Source organism: Pan troglodytes, chromosome 6 (assembly GCF_028858775.2).
Source record: "Pan troglodytes isolate AG18354 chromosome 6, NHGRI_mPanTro3-v2.0_pri, whole genome shotgun sequence".
Taxonomy (NCBI): Eukaryota; Metazoa; Chordata; class Mammalia; order Primates; family Hominidae; genus Pan; species Pan troglodytes.
In genome coordinates this window covers 87,807,632-87,830,823 of record NC_072404.2, presented here as the reverse complement: position 1 = coordinate 87,830,823, position 23,192 = coordinate 87,807,632, and the positions used below count along the sequence as shown (strand labels likewise).

General features: G+C 36.3%; 1 protein-coding gene and 1 long non-coding RNA gene across 15 annotated transcripts in view; both read left to right on the top strand.

The window, feature by feature from the left end:
- The window catches only part of MAGI2 (membrane associated guanylate kinase, WW and PDZ domain containing 2), a 1,434,944-nt gene that overhangs the window by 982,096 nt on the left and 429,656 nt on the right, over positions 1-23,192 (top strand). The gene's annotated exons all lie outside the window — the stretch shown is intronic.
- The window catches only part of LOC129135524 (uncharacterized), a 50,664-nt gene continuing 40,014 nt past the window's right edge, over positions 12,543-23,192 (top strand). Inside the window, exon 1 of the long non-coding RNA XR_010158571.1 lies at positions 12,543-21,884. This is a non-coding gene — a long non-coding RNA (uncharacterized LOC129135524). The remainder of the gene's footprint in view (positions 21,885-23,192) is intronic.

The following is a 23,192-nucleotide window of genomic DNA, read 5'->3' as shown; positions in this document are numbered from 1 at the left end:
TTCTTTTCATTTCAAAATTTGCTCACATAAGCATTAAAAAATTATCACTTCTCTATATTTCTATTTTCTATGGAAGCAATAATTTTAGTGACTGGCCCAAATTACTTTATAAGCCCATGTATACTGTGTAGCATCCTAAAAGTGGAAAATTCATGTTGTTTTTTGATCACTGCATGCCCAAAAATGATCTACAGCATTAATTATGTTACATCAGAAGGAAATGGTGAACGAAAAAGGTGAATTATATTAGCTTTACTCCATTAAGAATAAAAACATACAGGATCTTTTAAACATCTTTCAACAGTCGGTCATTCATAATCCCCACCACTAAATAAAGGAGAAACAATGCATTGTTTCATATTCAAATGTTCCAACCAATTTGTCATTATCACTTATGTCCCAATTTCCTGTTATTTTCATTTTAAGTTAAACAGTGCTGGTTAAACATAGTTTCCATTGTTAATGGGTGGCCTGGATATAAATGACAAATTCCACAGTGGTCAGAGCAAAAGGTACAAAATGTAGCATATTACTTACAAAGATAGTGACAATATCTCTAAGTTCAGTTGTGTTTGGGTCAACAGTTATTTCTCCACCAGCGTCATGCTAGGCACTGTGCTAGAGACTTGGGTGTGAAAAATGAGAAATGATCCTTAAGGTGGTTTTTCAACTTGATAGTGAGAAAGATGCATGACTGGAGTTTTTCAAAGAAAATGCAGGGGCTGATTTCCACAGCAGGCTTAGGGAACACAGAGGAGGAAGACTGCACGTGTCTACGGCATTTAGCGAAGCCACATTTCATATATTCTGCATGAGATTTATTGACTATTCCTTGGTTTAAAAGCGCCGTGCTAGGCACTGGGTAGACATGGAAGAAAAACATGCGTGCAAAAATAAAGAAAGGATTTCCTTTCGTTTTATTATCCCATCCTGTGATGATTACAGGAAAGATGAGGGGAAGGAAAATCAGGAGTATTTGAGAGTGGGCTGAGATCCAGTATTCTCAGGATTCTAAATTGGAATATCAGGAATCTCATCCCAGAGGTAAAGTTAATATAATGCAGTTTTTCCCACAGAAGGCCAAAATAGTAGGCTCCAGACCTGCACTACTATTCAAGATAGTCTGCCTCTAAAAAGATAATTGGGAGAAACAAAATTAACTATTTCATAAAGAGAAGTCTTCAAATTTGCATGTGGCATAACCAGTCTTTTTTTTAACCTGGGCTAATCCCAAAGAGAGAAAAGCAATACTGTCTCATTAGTATGGACTTAGGATAGCTTTTCACTTAGGCGACTTTGTGTACAGTTGTGTAGCACATGTTCTTCAATTCTTCTTGACTAAAGAAACAAGATGTTAAGTGGAGGTTATTTCATATGGCACAGCATCAAGGACCTTGTCTCATCTTTGAGACTCTCTCTGCTCTCTAGAGTTTAGGAAGGTGTCCACACAGAATAAGTAAATAAAAATAAAATGATGCAGTGCTTTACTTCCCATTTGCTCCATATGGCTAATGATTCTAGTTCTAGGCTATTTCATGAATAGTAGTCAGTTACGTTAGCCTACGCAAGTCTTAATTTAGTTTTATATGGAAATTAATAATGATGTGCTTAGTTTACAGAGAGTATACATATTTGTGTAAGGTGTCAAATGGATATATATCGTAAACTGTATTTAAACTTGTTTTCTGAGAATATGAAGTTCCCCAGATAATTGAGAATAAATGTTAATTTGGTCACTGGTTTATTGTTTATTTAACTTTGACTTATTTGAAACAGAAGGATTGTTTAGGCAAGGAATGTTGTTGAATCATTGCTTCCTTAAATCTGAACATGGTACCTGAAATTCCTCTCGTAACTGTTGACCATGATCCTGCCCACCCGTGTGTGATTTTGCTATTATTAACCTTCTGACTTGGCTACACTTGTGTCACCTCTGCCAGACTCCTACCTCAATCAGATTTATTAGCTGCAAGCAGCAGCACCTTATCCATCAAGTCTGTCACAAAGAATAGTAGCCAAGATGTCAGAGGCGTCCTTTGCTTTTAACCTCCCAATTGTGGTTTGGCAACCAGTAGCTATATATTTCCATGGACATGATTTTTTTCTATGAAAAGGCAAAGCCAATTATATTAAATAACTTAGAGAAAATTATAACTAGAGACCGATTTGAGAACAAATAATATTTTATTCTAATTGTGCAATATAGTTGAAATGATTTTTCAGTGGCTTGAAACAGACATTGTAAAATAATTTTATAACATGCAGATCCCTATGTAAAAGCAAGAATGACAGCCGTAAGACTTTATATACATATATAATATATAAGCATATGTATAATTTATATTTGATATACACACATAGAATAATTTGAATGCCTTAAGTTGTCACACGCCCTACCACTCCCTAATCTCATACAGCCAACATATGTCACGCATTTATATTGTCTGCCTGGACTAGTTAGTAGCCACTGGAGTTTGTGTCCCCTGAGAAAGAAAAGTGATAGTCAAGGGAACCATTATTTCTCTACTATGTGTCAGGTTATGTTATAGAATCTTTCCATATATTATCTTACTTAAACCTGATAAAACTATGTTAGGCAGGAATTATAATTGTCATTTTACAAATAAGAAAATTAGTCTCTGCAAATTTAGTAAACTAGCCCAAAGTTGCACTAAGTAAAAGTCAAACCAAAGTTTGTTTTGTTTTGTTTTTCTAGGTTGTTTGAATAGGTAAGGTGTTAAATGGCCCAAAATGATAAGCAGTGAAAACTTTTCCCTCCACTTCTGTCCCTCTGCTACCCAGAATATTTCTCCAGAAATATCCAGATTTATTGGTTTCTCATATAGTATTCTAGAGATAGGTTTTTTGCATAAAAAAGCAAAAGAAAGATATCTTGTGTCAATTTATATAGACCTTTTTTTAAATTTTGTTTTTAAATAGCTATGCAGTTTTCCTTATGAGATTTTCACATACTTTCTTTGTCTATTTAGGTTTCTCCTAATGTTCTGCTATTAAAAATGTTATTATAGTAAACAACCTAGTACATAAGTCATTTCACACATATATAAGAATTCAACTTGTTTTTTCAAATATCAGCTCAGTTATCTTAGTACTTTTCCTTTCTAATATGAGGTGTTGCTTTTATCTCACACCAAATTGCATTTTATATTGACAAATTCAACTCTTTCTTATCTATGTTTTATCTAGTATATCACTCTGCCAATAATACCCTCTAAATACATTGTTGGAGCTTTCTAGATCTCTTTTAATTTCAGTTCTGACTTACATTTCTCAGCTCCCACTAGTTTAACTCCCAGTACTACTGATAGTTTTTTGTTTTAATTAAACTCTCTTTTTCTTGGCAAAATGAAGCATATCAATTAGCCAATTAGTTCTGATCAGCGAAGTATCTCCTTGCCTCTGTTTTCACCAGGGACAGCCATGCCCACAAAGGGGCATCTCTTAGGATTACAGGGGCCGAGGCATAGCTGTTTATCTTTAGGGGCTGATTCCTTAAGGTTATTTTGAGGATTAAGTTAGTTAATAGATGTAAAATTTAACGAATGTAAACTAGCATGGGCAAAGCACTCCAAATGTGACAGAGAACCAGCATATCACAGTGAATAAGCATGCAGTCTCTGAGCCATGAGCCTGGGTTTGCATCTCCTCGCTGTCCCTTACTAGTTATATAAACTTTGGCAGATTTCTTGACTTCATTGTGCCTCAGTTTCCTCATCTGTAAATTGAATAATTATAGTGCCTACCACTAGGAATGCCACTTGCTTATTCTGTGCTTTTGTGTGAATTTGGGAAAAGTATATCACCGGGACAGATACCCATTAATTTTACTACCTAAAGGTATCTTGATGCAAAGAAAGAGTCCCAGGCAAGGTCACAGAACAGGATGCAGTGAGTGAGGACTGGATTTCTGCCCCATCCCACTCTCTGCCGAGTGCCTTTCAACAAGCAGCCCAGTCACGCAACCCTATGCCGTGATCTTGTCTACACTGTAGGATTATCCTGTCTATTAAATGAGTTAATACCTGCAGAACACTTAGAACCACCCCACCACGTAGTATGCCCTCAGTAAGTACCAGCAATTTTCCTGCCTATACCTTTTCACAGTTTACTTTCCAGCCAGGTTTCCCTACAGCAGCACCATTTAAAACTGTCATTTTAAAGCACAAAAGGCAAGTAGAGAGCTTTTTCTAACACCTCTTTTTGCAGCCACCACCTATTTTAGTTATTTATAAAACAATTTATCTCTGATATATTCAAAATAACATACTTAAATTAGGCGCATGCAAACACATAAATCCTCACAAACAGTTTTTTCTCCTTTGGGACAAATTTGAATGGACGCAATCACTGATTTTAAAATACCTCCTGCATTCCCAGCTTGTGTTCACACCTGTGCCCAAGTGAGGCACTTCCAGTGCAAAGTGGAATGGGACACAGAATCTGTCCTCTTTCTAGAGAAATAAAATCAGTGATTACAGTTCACTGTGCTCCGTGTTAGGCTGAGTGGAAAGGGAGCACAAAGTAGGGGCTGAGCAAATAGCAGATCAGAAGAGGGGCTCAATAAGGTATGATGCTGGAGTTGTTCCTAAGGGTAAGAAAGCAGTCAGGAAAATGGAATTTCATGCAAATTGAGGGCAAAGTGGCTTAACAAATTCCATTTCACTGTGATGCAGGCCCTGATTAGCAAGGAGGATGTTAAGAGCAAGTGGTTGAAGCCGGATTGGAGTGGTCCATGAAAGAGGTCAGGATAATATTTAGAAGTGTGTCCTATAGGTAAGACAGCCCCTTTTAAATGATTGGTGCTGAACATTCATCTATCCCAAACTGTATTTTCCTGTCTTGCTTTACGGCCGAAGTGCATAGACTAAGTTAAAGCAGAGAAATGATGGCAATAGGCTACTCAGGAGATGAGAACCTAAAGTAAGAGGTATTCTGAAAGAGGAAGGGATTTGGTTTACAGATTTGACTGGATGATAATGGAGCTAGGTGATATTTTCACCCTGAAAGTTAAGCAGAGAAATCATAGCCATGGAATAACATACATTTTTCTTTCATTTTCTGCCTCCCATTTACAGCCTCTTTCATAGAGTTATTCCATTTCTTTTTCAGAAAAGAAACTATTTATCAGGTCCTCATGGTCTGGAAGAAACCTCAGATTTGCTAGTTTTGGGCAAAATAACTTAAAGGTATATCTTTCTGTGATAATCTACATCTTTTCATAATTACATCCTTATCCATGCCATATGGGACACCTAAAATTTCTGAAACAGCAACTTCTCCAGAGAATAGCCTAAGGATTTCTCATAATGAAATGCACATGTTAATAGTACATGGCTTGATAAACCCTATTGTGCAAGGTAAACCTCATGCTCTCTAGTAAGGAACATGCCAAAAGTCCTCTATCTAGACATAGTCTCTATATGCCCATTGCTATTCTATAATACCAGTGTCTATAATTTAAGATTCATATGCTAGGAACCCTGCCCTCGTTTATGGTGACTTTGAATGACCTACCTACAGACACCTGCTCATATCAGTACAAACTGGGTTAGCTCACTAAAGCCATATGTGTGTGTATGTGAAGCCTAGATTCACTGAATTTAATGAATTAACGCTGAGGACACAGAAAACTTTTTTTGTTGTTTTGTGAGTTTTTTTGCCCGATAAATTATTTGTATTTTCCCCAGGTTAACTATAGTTATTTTGCATATGTCATAATAGGTAACTTTTTCAATTTGTATTCTGAAATAATATGAGGAAAACTGATTATAGAAGCATAGTTACAGTACGCACTATGATAGTATTATTGAATTTATAAACTTATTCCTGAGGGTTGATAGTAATGGTATTAATATTCTTAGACTAAAACACACATGCTTGCCTTTAGCTCATCATCAAGCATTTCTTAAAGCTGAATAATGGTATGGGAATTTGAAAAGTTCAAGTACCATCCAGAATGACTGACTATCCCTGCTTAACGAAATACATTTTTTGCATGTATTTGTTGTAAAAAAAAAAAAAAAAAAAATCAGGTTCTTATTTTGTAAAAAAAGTATTTGACCTAGGATTTAAAAACACAGGCTATGTACTTTATGTGGGTCATTAATATGTAGAATAACTTTTTTCTAAAATCTGGCCTGTAGATTAGTATTGTTCTTTTGAACAATATTTTTTTTTTCTGTTCCCTTGAAAATGAGCTAAATTTTATGAACACTTTTGAATCTTACTTGCTGTTGGTTCCTGGAGAAAACCCCCAGAATGAGAAACTCAGGAAGAAGCCTTTAAAAGGGCTACAGGTATAGGGGGATATGAGCAGTAGGGTTGACACAAAAGCCAGACAAGCGAAAGGGTTTCCAAAAGTAAGAAGTCATCAGTAATGATACATGCTGCAGTGAAGTCAGGTAAGGCATGAACTAAAAATTGTCCACTGGATTTCACAACAAAGATGTTATTAGTAAATTTGGCAGGCATTAATTCTTGGAGTGTCGCAGAGTAGAAGCTAAATAGAAGTGGGTTAAAGCATGAGTGGGAGGATTATTAAGAAAGATGCATTTGTAGGGCCCAGCAAACTGAAGCATTTCTCAAATATCCTTTTTAGAAATGCTCTGAGGATAATGATGGTGGTGGTGAGGATGATGATGCTAAAGATAGCAATAATTATGATAATGATATTTAGCATTTCTTGAGCACCTCCAGTATATCAGATAAGCAATTTACATGTATTATCTCTTACAACCTTTGCAACAATTCCCATTTTACATATAAATGAGACATTGATGGGTTAACTCACTCTTGTTCATCTGCTTCCCTACTTGCTACCTGCCTGCCTGCCCTCCTACCTACCTTCCTCCCTTCTTTCGTTCCCCCTTCCTTCCTATTATCTATAGCAAACATTTATTAACTCTTTTTAGAGTCTACGTCCTTTGCTATATTATGCAACAAATCCAACATTGACTAAAACACTACTTAGTATGCATAGTAGACATGAAAAATAATGACAGTCTTTATTCTTCCTTGCTTCCTAAACGGAAGCCTTTCCTTGTTTACTTTCAATTTCTCTAGCTCATCACTTTCTCCATATCAAACCACCTCCATTTGCAAGGGGGAGTTTCCCAGAATGTTATTCTTGCATCTTTGCTCTCCCCCTTATATTCCAGGACCTCACATGGTAGCATCTACTCCCAGATATTTAATTGCTATGAGGGCTGTACAATTAATACATATTTTTATTTCTCCACAAAAGCTGCTGTGCTTAATGTAAAAGGCCTCAGAGAGTCTCTGATTAGAATACATCTAAATGAAAGTGGGGAAGACAAAGCTTTTTAAAACTCTCTTTCTGGGTTGGTTCTTTTAACATCCTATCCCAGGAACTTCCAAAACTTCTTTAAACATTACTGTCTTTAATCTATGCACTCTGTTCTTGGATCATCTCACTGTCTACTATGTATGTTTCCCTGTACATGTCTTTTCTGTCCCGGCAGTGCTCAGCAAATGCCTCGTTGGTGTCTCTCCTGCTTTCGTGGTACAGCCTCATGTATGCTCACCACAGCTGCCAGCAGCCCTTCTCAGCAGGCACATCTTTTTGGATATAGATGCTCTCTTTCAGAGCACACCACAGGCACCAGGCCCTATGGGCAAATTACATCAAGAACCATCCTTTTTCTTCAAAGGTTCAAGGTGGGCCCCAGATAACATTTTTATAAGCTGCCATTTAACTCTAGCCATAGCCCTCTGAGTAGTCTACACTCCATTGACTATATCTCTGGTTTTAAATCCACCTGTTTCTCAATTTTAGAAACCTTGTAGAAAGTTATAGCCAAGGTTCACTTGCGTGTGCTGAATGAGAGCAGAATATCTTCATGTTAAGTTGGGAATTCTGCCATCAGCTCACCAAAAGACTACGTTTTCAGGAACCACGTGGGTTTGTCAAGGCAGGAGGCTTCCTGCTTCCTCGTTGCTGCATGCTGACTGTGAATATACCTTCACACAGCAGCATTACAATTTTACCCAGATTTTCTAGGAAGCTTTTGATTCTGCCTATTTGGGAAAATATTAATCATTCATTTAATATGCAAACTGATAAGGATTTTTAATTACATTTTGGGAAAAAGGTTTTGCAATAACCATGTTCATTGATTTGCTTCCACTAAATCAGCCAGTGAAATCAGAGGCACCTTCTTTAGATTTAATAGAATGTACAGTAATTTCAACATACCTATAATAATTCTGCTAGATATGGCAATAGATTTTCAAAATTAAAATGCCTTGAGGGCTCTCTTTCTCTCATCATTATTTCTAGTGTTAGATTTTAAAGTCCTGTTCCCAGGTTCCCTTAGATCAAGAGAATGTGAAGTTTATTTCAGAATAGCGATACATTTTTCATTGTCTCTATTTTTATGCCATCATCCTGCTATTTAGTTTCAATGCTGAATGCATCTTTGCCACCTTCACTCTTGGTTTCCATTAACTTAATTTTTATACTGGTTTTTGTCTGATGACTATAGTCTTTTTCCTGGAATTTTAACAAAAAATGAGTAGTGGGATATGGGAGACATTTGTGAGAGAAGATGAAGAATCAATGTAAATTGTGTGGGCAAGGCACAACATATGCTTCATTCAAGTAAATTTTTTCAAAAATTGAGTTTTAAATAAGAGTACACCATCAGTGCCATGGAGTCACATATTTGATTTCAACATTTTCTTTACAAAATTTAATCACAAGTGCTTGAAAATCAGGTTCAAACCTCACCTTATAATCACTTAATTTTACATTATAATCATTTAATTTTTCCTGTTTCTTTCTTTTCTTTTCTTTTCTTTCTTTCTTTCTTTTTTTTTTTTTTTTTTTTTTTTTTTTTTGAGACGGAATTTTGCTTTGCTCTTGTTGCCCCGGCTAGAGTGCAATGGTGTGATCTCGGCTCACCGCAACTTCTGCCTCCTGGGTTCAAGCAATTCTCCTGCCTCAGCCTCCTGAGTAGCTGGGATTACAGGCATGCACCACCACGCCCAGCTAATTTTGTGTTTTTAGTAGAGACGGGGTTTCTCCATGTTGGTCAGGCTGCTCTCGGACTCCCGACCTCAGGTGATCCGCCCACCTCAGCTTCCCAAAGTGCTGGGATTACAGGCATGAGCCACTGCGTCTGGCCTGCTGTTTCTTTTTTACATCACTTCTCTTCAGTGAAATTTTGAAAAGCTCTAAATCCAAAACCAGGAAAAATCTTTGTTTTAGGCTATACTAGCAACATAAAATTACTGTACTCTAAACTGGTTAAAGATTAAAGCTATACAAAATATGAAAATACAGAAAAACTAATAAATCTGATTCTTCTAACCAAGAGCAATATATCCCAACACACACACACGCACACACACACACACGCACACACACGTGTCCAGGAATCTATTTTCTTTTTTGTATTTTTAATGTTTTCTTACTTATACACTTAAATTACTCACCAAAATGTAAACCAATAAGGAAACAAACCCTCTCTTAGAGTGCTTTTATTTATCAAATTATTCGAAGAGTTAAAAATATTTTTATTGACCTAGCACAGGTAATATGTCCACCTCTTCGCAAACAGTAGGCACTCAAATATATATTGAATGTTAAAACAATGACTGGATAAACTGACATAGAATGAAATACGGGCAGAAAGATGTGAGAAAAGATGGTAAAAGAGATTTAAAAAAACTCAATGGGGGGATGAAAAGAGGATAGGTAGATAGAAAGGTTGTTAGAAAGAATGAAGAAAGTCAAAGCATGAAAGGCCAGGAAAGATTTTTTAAAAAGAAGAGTATGTGTGTGTGTGTGTGTGTGTGTGTGTGTGTGTGTGTGTGTTTTACCAGATCCTTATTGACTCCAATAGTGATGGCACCCTGTCTGAGAGGTTGAAGAAGAGACCCAAAGCCAGTGAATAAGACATAAGGTTTATTGAGGACTTACATATAGGGTAGTGTCCAGGAGTGGCAGGCTGGACAGGATAACAGCTACCATTTGTAAAAAGTATGCAGGTTATATAGCATTTTCACTTAGCAACCTCCACCTAGCAACCTCCATTTAACCCAAAGCAAAGGGCCTCAGTGCCTTGCACATCCTGCGTTCCAAGAAATGGGCTAGGTATTCAGATATCCTTTGTAAATAAGGAGTAAACCTCCAGGTTGGCCATTCAAAGATTCCTTAACTTGAAACTCTGAACACCCCTTCTTAGACCACACTGTCATTCTCAGTGTGTGCCTAAGTTATTGCTGGCAGGTGCGTCTGCCATACCGTGTGTGTATATCATCTATCTCTGACATGTGTTGGCAACTTAAATGGCAATATTTTGCCACAATTCATTAACAACATGGAAATCTGAGTTAGAATTTTCAAAAGAACTATCAGTTTGAAATGACACTTAGAACGAGTACCTTGTTTTTACCAAATGTAGTAACCATGCAGTTAAATGTAGAATTCTTTTTCTAATTGCTGAGCTAAAGGGAAGTTTCACAGTGAACATGTGTGACCTGCATAAGTTACCTCACTACATTGATTCACACACTCAGTTGTTTTCTGTGATCTGCCAGCAGACCTTTTGGCTAACCAACCAAATTTCAGATGGTTATAGGATTTGTTTCTGGATGTTTCTGTGTAATTTATTGGAAGAATAAGTATAATCACATGATGCCATATCACATTTATTGGAAGAATAGTAATTGGCAGAGTCAAAGCCAGCTATACACAGGGGTTGGATATTAAATTCTTGTCTTGTGTTGTCTCTTTGGGAAACACTAGAAGACAGGCAAAATAAATGCCCTGGGGTGCAGCCCAACAGATGTCCATTCATGGTAAGTAATTCAGCACTTGTGAAATCTGCAGCCATCACTATTTCTGCATTCACCAAAATGGCTCTGGCTATTCTAAACACTGATTTGGTTTAGAGGTACTTCTATGTTTTTCTTGTCAGCTTAAATAAATGTAAAACACTCACCTTTTCAGAATCTAAAGGTCATTCTCAAATGCCATAAGGAATTTGAAGACACGGAATTGTCTTAAAACCTTTGCTTATTCGTTGAAATATTAGATTTAAAATGATTGCATACAGCATAGCTGAAAAACATTTGAGTAAGAGAAAATATCTGCATGAAAATAAAGTGTTCAATTAAGTTTTATGGGATTCATTGCACACTTAATTAAAGTAATCTTTATCTCTACTGCTCACCATGCTCATTTAACAAGAAAATGGAGGAATATTAAATTCGTGGAATATGTCCCATATCAGTGTATTTTCCAAAATATGTAAGTATGAAGTAATTGAAAATACCTTTGCTCTTAAGAGGTTTTAAATATTCAGCCTCTGCATTTATAATTAATTTAAAGACTCCATTTTTAGAGCCCTCATAGATGTAACTAAAAAAGGAAATGAGCCATAAAAGTGTTAATACTACCTTTTGCTCAAGACTCTCTACTCACCAAAGTTTATGCAAAGTGTATCTAGGTAATAATGACAAGATGAGAATTCTGCTTTTAAATGGTTCTATCTACTGCAGATTATTATGCAACTCTTAATGAAATGTTTTATATTGATTATATTCAAAAGTTGCCTTGCCATATCTCAAGGATTTTAATTATCAATCTGGTATACATTTGTTAAACATGGATTGACAGAAGTGTAGAAGCAGTTTCTATGTTTACTTATGAAATATAAAAATAATTATTTTACTGTTTAAAAAGTGCAAATGTACTTTGAATGCTCTTTTATCAAACTCAGTATTATCAGTCAACAGCTTCTAAGTTAAAGACAATCATAACTTTGGTTGCTCTTACATTTGAATTTTTAGATTTTTATTTCCTTCAGAAAAAAAGTAATGAGCCTGGCCCAGTGGCTCACGCCTGTAATCCCAACACTTTGGGAAGCCAAGGCGGGCGGATCACGAGGTCAGGAGATCTAGACCATCCTGGCTAACACGGAGAAACACCGTCTCTACTAAAAATACAAAAAATTAGCCAGGCGTGGTGGTGGGCGCCTGTAGTCCCACCTACTCGGGAGGCTGAAGCAGGAGAATGGCATGAACCCAGGAGGCGGAGCTTGCAGTGAGCCGAGATCGTGCCACTGCACTCCAGCCTGGGTAACAGAGTGAGACTCTGTCTCAAAAAAAAAAAAAACTAACAAAAAACAGATTGCAGCAAAGATGATTTACCTTTACCTTTGTAAACTATTAGTTGTTACTCATGTAACATAATTTAAACTATTATTTAATTGTATAAAATGGAAAATGGGAAAAGTATATATAAACTTATATATGCACACACCCATAAACTTACATCAAAACAAATACATAAACTTCATAAAGCAATCCTTCATCTTGCCAGTAGTTTCAAAATTAGTGGTTTTACTATGTGACTGCCCTTCAAGCCTGTGGTGTTGAAAATATTAGAACAATATGGTTTCAACAGGAACATAAGATACTTGATTCAATTTTACTCTTTTATTCTTTTTTTTTTTTTTTTTTTTTTTTTTTTTTTTTTTTTTTTGAGACCGAGTTTCGCCCTGTCTCCAGGCTGGAGTGCAGTGGCATGATCTCAGCTCACTGCAACCTCCGACTGCCTAGTTCAAGTGATTCTCCTGCCTCAGCCTCCCGAGCAGCTGGGATTACAGGGGTGTGCCACCACATGCAGCTAATTACTGTATTTTTAGTAGAGACGGTGTTTCACCATGTTGGCCAGGATGGTATCGATCTCCTGACCTCATGATCTGCCCGCCTTAGCCTCCCAAAGTGCTGGGATTACAAGCATTAGCCACCACGCCCAGCCTACTCTTTTATTCCATTTAAACTATATGTAGACTATAAATTCAGCATTACAGAACATGAAAATAATTTCTTAAGTTTGTGCATATTATTAAAGACTTTGGAGATTATTGAATATACTTGTGCAAAAATCTTTATTTTTCTAAGTATAATGTATTGAAAAGCACACATAGGCTTTGGAGATACAGAAGTGGATTTGAATCTCAGCTCTTACACTGACTAGTCTGTGCCCTGGGACAATTTACATCATTGTCATGAGCTGTATTTTTAGTCTATAAAAATAGAATTGATTATTACATTACTGTGAGGATTAAATGAGATAATATGTAAAATGTCTAACATACCACCTGCTACCTCTGAAAGGTCTGTACAAGTGTTGGTCTTTTTCTCTCCCTTTCTCCTTTTTATTACTTTTATTAAAAGAACATGGACTATCATGTTTTAATATGTCATATGTCTAGAACTCTGCTAAACATTTTAAGATATATTATATTACAAAATCCTCAGAAGGACCTCAGTAGACCTTATTATTCCAATTTGGAAAATAAGGAAACTGAGACTCACAGAGCTGAAATATCTTGTTCAAAGGTCCATCAGCCAGTAAATGGTAGATTCTGGTTTCCAACCTAAGGCCCGGATTTGAACCTAGGAGAATCTGACTTCTTAATCTTTTCCTCCAAAAGAATTCCCAAAGCATCCTTCTTGACTCTATGATAAGGGAATAAAACAACATAGAAAACGTTTCATCATGGCCTGAAGATGTAAAAGAGTTTGAGAAGAAGGATTGAGTTTGACACTGTGAAAGCCAACTATGTGCCAATTGCTACAAGTAACCAACTAGTTTGCTGACACCTAAAGCGGGGCAGGGCTAGTAGGTGGAAAGCAGCTCTCCCTGACATCCTCAAACATAGTGAACTGAAAGCAAAGAGGATATTCATTGCAGTTCACAGGGGTCCTAAGAGCTGCTCAGAAAAGCAATCATCTTAATAACTGTAGAAATCTGATCTTCCAGAAAACTTTTGCACCGACTTGCAGATTGTTGCTAAATGTATGTCTCTTACAGATGTGTTCACGCTTACATTGGTTGATGTTCCCTGTAGGAAAAGGTAAACCATCTCCTTTCTTCAGAATACTAAAAGAGGATAATTCAAAAAGCAAAATGACCCATCCTAGTATTTAACTATGGTTGGTATCATACTCTCCACTAGACTCCCTTTTCCTTTCTTCTTAGCTGTGAACTTCTCCTTTTTGAAACCTAGATTGAATATATTGTCTTCCTAGAAGATTTTCCTGGCTTTCTCCCATCCCTACGTCCGTAGGGTTCATCACACCCTCCTCTGAAACCACTGTATTTTGTATGTCTTCCTGTTGATATAGTTATTGTACTATACCGGAATAAATTTACACAAGTCTTTTTGTCCTAGCACATAGCAGGTGTTCAACAAATGTTTATGGAGTATTGATTATAGAGTCAAATTCCTGAAAATAGATTGGGTCTTAGTAATGTCAATTTTCGCAATGCCTGGCACAATGCTTAGCCTAGAGTATGTGCTCAGTAATTTTTAAAAAAATAAATGCATAAGTGATGACTGTAAAAGTCCCTGAAAAATGCCACTTTACTCAAGTTTATTAGAGAATGAAGGATTCTTACATAGAATTAGAGGTTTTAAAAGGACGTTTAAGGGAGATGGAAGGTAGAATATGTCCCAGGGTTAATATGGCACAAACTTATAAAAAGCCTCAAAGTATAGCATAAGCTGAGCTGACAGCAAATGCCACACCACCAATAACAACAAAAATCACTCTTTATAACATGTATAGGAAGAAATTCACCACTACTCTAATATTAAAGGTAAAATAGAAAGCAGAACTATGACTCCTGGCTTGTTGCATCTTCTCCTTGAATGGACATTGTCTTCAAAGGGCAAAGAGTAGAAAAAAAAAAAAGTACATCATGTAGAAGCAACTGAAACAAGTTGACTAGGTGCATCTTTCATCTCAAGTTGACAAAGATGGCCCTGAGAGCTGTAAGAAAATATCGAGTGGGTCTCTTTAAAGTAGTTCAAATGCCCAGACCCAGATTCTGAAAGTGATTGAAATGGGAAAAAACATTAGGGTATTACTGATTCCTAAAAGGGCAAATGTGGGTAGCTTTTGTAAACAAAAAATAGGTAGACTTAGTGTCAATCTTTGAAAGAAAAGACGAAAAAAATAATTAAACAGATTACTCTTGAGCACTTAGCACATAATATGGTGATCCTTAGAAGCCAGACTAACATCACTGAACATGAGAAATAACAAACTAACAATTATGTGTTGGTATAGCGACTATATTATGGCAGGAAAATACTAACAATAGCCACAATTTAATAAGTAACAGCTGTGGGCCAGGTAATGTGCTCTGCATAATATATTTTTATTTTCATTAAAATATTAACATAATCTTTCAGGATATTTTTGTGGGTGAGAGAAATTGGGGTTAAATAATGGGCATATTTAAAACTGGTTGAAAAGTTGTACCTAAAGAGATTATAGTCTGAAGTAAGATGGTCTTATTCTGTCTACATTGTTGTATTACATGAATGCTAGAAGCAAGGTATGTTTATTACAATTGTAGATGACTCAGAGCTAGAAATAACTATTAATAGGATAAAATGACAGAATCAATATTTCTTAATTACCCAATGAGAAACTAGTAAGAAACCAGTATAACAACAGATAAGTAGACATTTCTGAATTCAAGTTTCCTAAAAAATTTGTTTAATTCATAGACTGTTTTATAGAACAGCTTTATGTTTATAGAAAACTTGAACAGAAAGTGCAGAGAGTTCCATATACCTGCCCCACCCTCCCTCCACACACATATACAGTTTCCCCTTTATTAATATCTTGCATTAATGTGGTATATTTGTTACATTTGAAAGCCAATATTGATACATTATTATTAACTAAAGTCCATTGTTTACTTTCGGGTTCCCTGTTTGTGTTGTACAGTTCTGCCGGTTTTGACAAATGCATAATGCTGTGTTTCCAATATTAAAGTATTATACAGAATATAGTTTCAATGCCCTAGAAACCCCCTGTGCTCCACCCGTTCATCCCTTCTCCCTTTCCAACCCTTAACCACTGATCTTTTTATATCTCTATAGTTTTGCCTTTTCCAGAATGTCACATAGTTGAAGTCATATAGTATGTAGCCTTTCAGACTTCTTTCCCTTAGTGGTGGGCATTTAAGGTACTTTTATGACTTTTCATGGATTGAGAGCTCATTGCGTTTTATCTCTAAATAATGTTCTATTCTGTGGCTGCACCATGGTTTGTTTATCCGTTAAACCTATGAAAGGCATATTGGTTACTTCTAGTTTTTGGCTAATATGAATTAAGTTGCTACAAACATTCACATGCAGGTTTTTGTGTGGACATAAGTTTTGAACTCATTTGGATAAATAACCAGGAATGCGATTGCTGGATCATATGATAAGACCGTGTTTAGGGTTGTAAGAAACTGCCAAACTGCCTTCCAAAGAGGCTGTACAATTTTGCATTCCTACCAGCAATGAATGAGAGTTTCTATTGCTCCACGGCATTTGTAGCCAGTGTTTTGTATTTTAATCATTCTAATAGCTGTGTAGTGGTACTGAAATCAGGTCTTAAAAATGAGTTTCATGTATAGAGAAAGGAAGGGATCTCCTTAAGAAATGGCTCAAATGGGGGGAAAAGTTCTTGGTAGAGTCTATGGATCATAAGCTCGATGTATCAAAAGCCTGATGCAAATGCTAATAAAAATCAAAACAAAACCAAAAACAACTTGAGGTATGTTGATCCTGTCGGTTTCCTACTCATGCGATAGAGTGATCACATTATGCTCTGTTAGTCAGGGTATATATAGAGAATGGTAGACAGGTCAGTTTGGGGCACATGGTACAGTGACAGCTCTGACATGTTAATCCAGATGTGGAGGTTGTATTTATGATATCAGTCATTTCAACACAAAAGATAAATGTGTTGGGTGATAGGTAGCCCAGTTATCCCGATTTTATCATTATACTTGTATACATGTATCAAAATATCACATGTATCCCCAAAATATGGACCACTATTATATACCAATAAAAAGGGGAAAAAATGTCGTGTAAAAGAGGAACAGGACAAAGGAAATCTATAAAAATATTTCAACAAATGTCATGTTAAAGGGATTACATTTTTTGTGTTTCCAGATTACTAAAGAAAACCTCCCTGGTCTCAAATATAAAATGGCGATAATTTTACTAATCCTCTGGGATTTTTGGTAGAAATTATCTGGGATAATGTCTATGAAGAGTTTAGCATACTGCCTGACACATGATAACTGTTCAGCATTGCACTGGCCACCCAATGGGGATCCGGAGGTCGGCGGGGGAGGTATGGCTGGGAAGCATGTCAGTGATGTTTCAAGTGAAGTGACATTTGGGCAAGTTGACTAGCTCACCTGAGGACACATACAGAGCAAAAGAGAAGAGGCCTAAGATATCATCTGAAAAGACTAGGAGGAAGAACTACCCAAGGACATTATTGCAAGAAAGAAATGAACAGATACAAAGCTTTTGCCATTCTGGCAGGTACCTAATGCCAAGAGCCTGGGGAAACAGTGATTCCTTTATACAGAATTGTTCTAGTTGCTTTCTCTCCTTTTATCCCTGAAGAAAGAGCTTCCCTTAAAGAGTTGATCATTAGTGAGATTATATGACGTTAATGAAGTCTTTCAGTTTCTCCATCTGTGTATTTGCATTGCACCTGTCCCTGCAGTACCTTGGTGTTTTAACTGCTGTACATGTCGAGAAATATTCACATTGTTCATTATGCAAAGGAGATCTGGCAGATTTAGGTCTGGATGTGGCAAAGTCAGGAGAGCTGTGACATTGTGAGATTACCCATTGAAAACTAAAAATAAAACCTCAGAGAATACAAAGAACAGAAGAAAGAGGCTATTAACATTCAACTTACAGTGAACATGATGATATATACATTACAAGTAAAAAAATTTCAAAAATTATTTCTTTAGTTTTGACATAAAAGCAAGTGCGATTTTTTTTTTCAGGAGAAACCCAATCAGCTAATAATATGCAAGAGACTGAAATGACCTTATTTTCTAAATTTTAAAAATATGCTAATAAATACTAACATAACTTTTTTACATCTGAATGTTCACATCAAAATTATGTATTTTTGTATTAGTCTTCAGTAACTTTAGTACTTACTCAAAAGGCATTTTCAAATTACTAGACATTTTATAGCCTGTGTACCTGGTACTTGGTATCTAGTGGCCCGGTATACCTGTTTAACTGAATTTTTCTCTATATTTCTTAAAGGGATGGTTGCTTTTTACATTCTACATACAAAGTCTCCCGTGAAAAGATTATGTCTTTATTATCAAAATTAATTAAACACTGCATACTTGTTTTTTTCCCAGAAAAAGGTACATTTTTATACTTAAGAACTGTGGGTTTTATATTTTCAACTATTTATTTTAGGGACTTTTCAAAACTATTAGCACATAGATAGTATAGTGTTCTTATCCTAGAATTAAACAAAAATAATCATAAGCATAATTTTAGTGCTATTAATAATACCCTGTCTTCATACTGTGCTCCACAGTTTTCAAAGCTCTTTAATATGCATTGCTCCTACTATCACTTCCCCGGTTATTACCACCAAAATCAGGGAGAGAGTACCATTTCCTGCTTGGAAGTATGGGCTTTGGGGTCAAATAAAACTGGATTTATGTACTGATTCTGCTACTTAATTTGTGAGCTTGATCAAGTTATTTTACCTTCTAAGTCTCCATTTCCTCATTTTAAAGTATGGATAATAATACCTCATAGAGTTTTTGTATAGAGTAAATGAAATAGAACACAGTCCACACTCAGTAAAGTGTCTGGCCCAAGCAACGTTAGTTTCTATCATCAACATCATAGTCAACACCATTATATTACAAAGATATTGTTACATCAGTATCCCTCAGGATTCAACCAGATCTTGGAAATAAAGGAAACCTTGAAGTCAAGATCGTGTGATAGATGTGATTCTCCATTGTGAAATATTTTTAAATGCCTCAAGCACGTATCCCAAGCATACTAGTCCTATAATGATATCCTCCAGAAAGGGAAGTTCATGGTGCATAATGTGGGAAAATTCTGCCTGTCACCCTTTGAATGATACAACATATATTTGTGTATCAAAAGCCCTGATCCAGGAAAGAAGCTTTACCATCCATCAGTGTTGCCAAAAGTGCCCAGTCATGTAGTACTTACTCTGTACCAGACAATTCCCAGTGCTTTATGCAGAAACTCATTTAATCCTCACAACAAATCTCTGTGAGGCTGGTACCATGATTATCCCCATTTTACAGATTGGGAAACTGAGGCATAGGTAAACTATAACATGCCCAAGCTTCCTCAGCTATTTAAGAGGCAATGTCAGGATTCAAATCCAAAGAGGCAGGCACCAGCCTCTGGTCTCCCAACCACTACTCATATTACTTCTGTCATTCTCACGGGAAGCTCTGAAATTTACTAGTTCTATGCTCAATCTCCCCATCAAGAACTATAAACCCCTTTGGAGACTGACACTGCATTATTCTAATGCACTCAAATGTTAAGTAGGTTAAAAAGCAGTTCCCTTTTTGTTTTTCCTTTGCATTCTAAACACCAGGAGGAACCCTCTCGTTTCTAATGCAATATTAGCAATGTATATTATTTAAGGAAGCAAGCACCTCAAAAAATTTCTGAAGTCACACCCATTTGGATATGATGAATAGGAAGGGCACAAAAATAGGCACTTATTCTGCACAAAATCAATATTTAACACTGGAACACTTCCAAGCCACAAGTGGGAACTAAACTGATGGAGAGAAGTTCAGCAAAGCAGTGAGTTCACTTTAATTCTGAACGGGTTGCACTGTGGCTGGTGCATGTAGAAATATTTCTAGAAATGACCTTGATGTCAACATTTCACTACTACTACTACCACCTGCCGCTTTCTGTCTTTTCTTACTTGTCATGCCCTATCATTATGTGAAAATCATATCGCTATTACAACATGTATCATGGTTCAGCAATTAGAGCATGAAGCTCGAAGTCCCTGTTCTTCTCGCTATTGCTTGAATATATCACTATGCCAGACCAAGTATTGAATGAATGAGTAGACTAATGACTGCCCATGCTAGAAAACAAACTAGATGAAGAGTTGGGATGACCTTAGTTCCACGTCCCTGCTGCATCACTAATCATTTTGTCACCTTGTGGAAATTACTCTCCTTCCAATTCTGAGACTGTATTTGCTATCTGTGCCAACAAAAGTGACAAAAAGTGCAAGGAAAAAAAAGTAAGCAGAGAAAATGAGAAATGTTCTTGTCACCCTCAAGTTAATAAAGACCTGTTTTAATCACACAGTCTTCCTAAGAATGTTTTCAACTCCTAGAAGCCTCAGCATCCTGTCTAAAAAACACTTTCATCACAATGAGGCGTGTGCTTTGTGCATGCTGCATTCAACTTAGTCATCTTATTAATGAAAGCAAAATTATAGAACATTTATTTGAGTTGATTAATTTATTCCTAAATGGGGCAATTTCAAGGTATGAATAACTTCCCATCTTTTATATTTCTAACAAGACATTTCTTTCCCCTTTATTCTGCCCTGAGGGTGTGTGAAGGTTATAAATAATTCAAAAGAATATATCCTAAAATGTCTTGCATTTTAATGAATTCCCAAGATTGAAAGGAGTTAGTATTGTTTAAATCATACGAATGTTATGCATCAATATTTTGTATTGTTCATCACAATACAGCCCTCATACTAGTATGATTTGATAACATGGGTGGAGGAAATAACTTATTGTAAAGATAACTAGGAAGTAATTATGAAGAAAGTCATGGGAATGTTAAAGGAACATTCTCACATTTTTCAAAAAAAAAATTCCATTGACTTCTACAAAGGATATTGTCCTGAATGAATCAAATATGTTCATAATTATTCAAGAAAAATATGAAGATCCATTTATGTAACTGCTGCTATAGATGTAGTCCTCTAAGACAGTGTTATCGAAAGTCTGTAAAATATGCTATAAGGGATGATTTGAAGTGCAAAGAAACTGCAGCTGTAGATTAAATAAGATCACAGTGAGAAAGTTACTTTTAATTCTCTTCTGATTACCTGGTTATCCCAAACCTCAGGTCTGAAAGTCTCGGTTAAGTGATAATGTCTATACCAAACTCTTACCAATTGTTATATTTAGCAAATGAGCCCCCTGATTGTAATTAAGTATTAGGAAGTATAGTTTTTAGGCCAGTAAGCATCTCAAAAAAATTTTGAAGCCACACGCGTTCAGATAGGAAGAACAGGAAGGCTACAAAAATAGGTACTTATTCTATACAAAATCAGTATTTAATGTTGGAACACTTCCAAGCCACAGGCAGCAATTAAACTAATGGAGCAAGACTCTGCTTAGAACTTTTGAAGACAATGGTATTGAGTCAAAATTGAGTCCAGTTGTTTTATTTCCATCGTATTTATATTTATTGTTGTTTGCCCTTTCTGTTGAGACATGCTGTTTTTCCTTTTATGGAATGGCACAAAGTTTTCCTGTTTATATTTTGTAAGTTTAATTGTGGATCAATTCAAAGAAAATATTAAGTAAACAATAGTGCAGATGGCATGCAGTTGTGACAAAAATCCTGACGGTAGTGTATTAATGACCAAAATTCAAGAAATACAGCTCTTCTGGGCTCAAACATACAGTCTCTCTTCTAACTCTCTTGTCCCACTTCTTTCAACAGCTGCTGGTGCTCAGGGACCTACACATGTTTTCATAGCCCTTATCAGGTTAGCCACAGAAGCAAGGTGCCAATGATAGTGATGGGAAGGGGCACCAGGGCAGCAGAATGATGTCACAGAGCTGAACAAAGGGTTGAGAGATAACAATGTTTTATGTCTAATATCTCCTAGTAACCATCAGATTGAGTGACTGTTTTTAAGCCAGATCAGATGCCCTTTGACCCATATCTTCACCTACTGAATCACCCACACTGTTAAATGGCAAGGTAAAAGATTTCACTCTACGAGACACTGTGTGTTACTTCTCTGTGGGTCATTGACTCCTTGATAAAGCTTGTCTTTAGTTATCTGTCGTAACCTCTTCATGTTGAGTTTTAATGATACACACCATGAGCAGTTTTCTCGCAGAGGTGGGTATGGGTGTCTGTGTATGTTTTAGTGTGCACATAAGCCTACACATAAATATATATGCATACAAATATACATATTTAAATTATTGTATAAAATATAGAGAATGGAGCTAACATGAGAAGGTCTCATTTTGAGGACCCAAATTCCGTCTTAAGACAAGAGAATTTTTTGAAATGGCACCTTGTGTTTGAAAGCTAAGTCCAAATATCTCATGACCTATTTGAATGTGGGCTGGAATAATAGAAGTGTTGGCCAGGGGATTTGGAGTAGCATACCAAGTTCAGATTTAGTAACTTCTTGCTCAGAGTAATTCATTTCCAGATGCCTGTGAATAAATCAGTTTTTCTGGTGAGCCCCCTCATTGCTGGTGTGGTTGTGGAGAAAGAGGAACTCTTTTATACTGTTGATGTGAATGTAAATTAGTCTATCCATTACGGAAAATAGTATGGAAGTTCCTCAGAAAATTAAAACTAGGACTACCGTATGATCCAGCAATTCGACTACTGGGTATATACTCAAAGGAAACGAAATCAGCTTGTCAAAAAAACTTTGCATTTCCATGTTCGTTGCAGCACTCTTCACAGTAGGTAAGATATGGAGATAATGGAATCAACCTAAGTGTACATCAGTGAATTAGTAGATAAATAAAATATGATACATATACACAATGGAATCTATTCAGTCATAAAAAGAAGGAAATCCTGTCATTTGCAGCAATGTAGATGAACTGGAGGGCATTATGTTAAATGAAATAAACCAGGCACAAAAAGACAAATCACCTGTGTGATCTAACTTATATGTAGAATCTAAAGAAGTTGATCTTATAAAAGCAGAGAAAAGAATAGTGGTTATCAATTGCCTGGGAAGGGTGCAGAGAGGTATGTAGGGAGAGATTGATCAGCAAGTACAAAGGTGCAGTTCGGAGGAATAAGTTTTGTCTACTGCACAGTGGGTAACTATGGTTAACAATATTGCACTGCATATTTCAAAAAAGAAAGGATTTTGAAGGATTTCCCCAGGCTGTTGGCTTTAGGTACCTGCCAGAATGGCAAAAGCTTTGTATCTGTTCATTTCTTTCTTGCAATAATGTCCTTGGCTAATTCTTCCTCCTAGTCTTTTCAGATGATATCTTAGGCCTTTTCTCTTTTGCTCTGTTTGTGTCC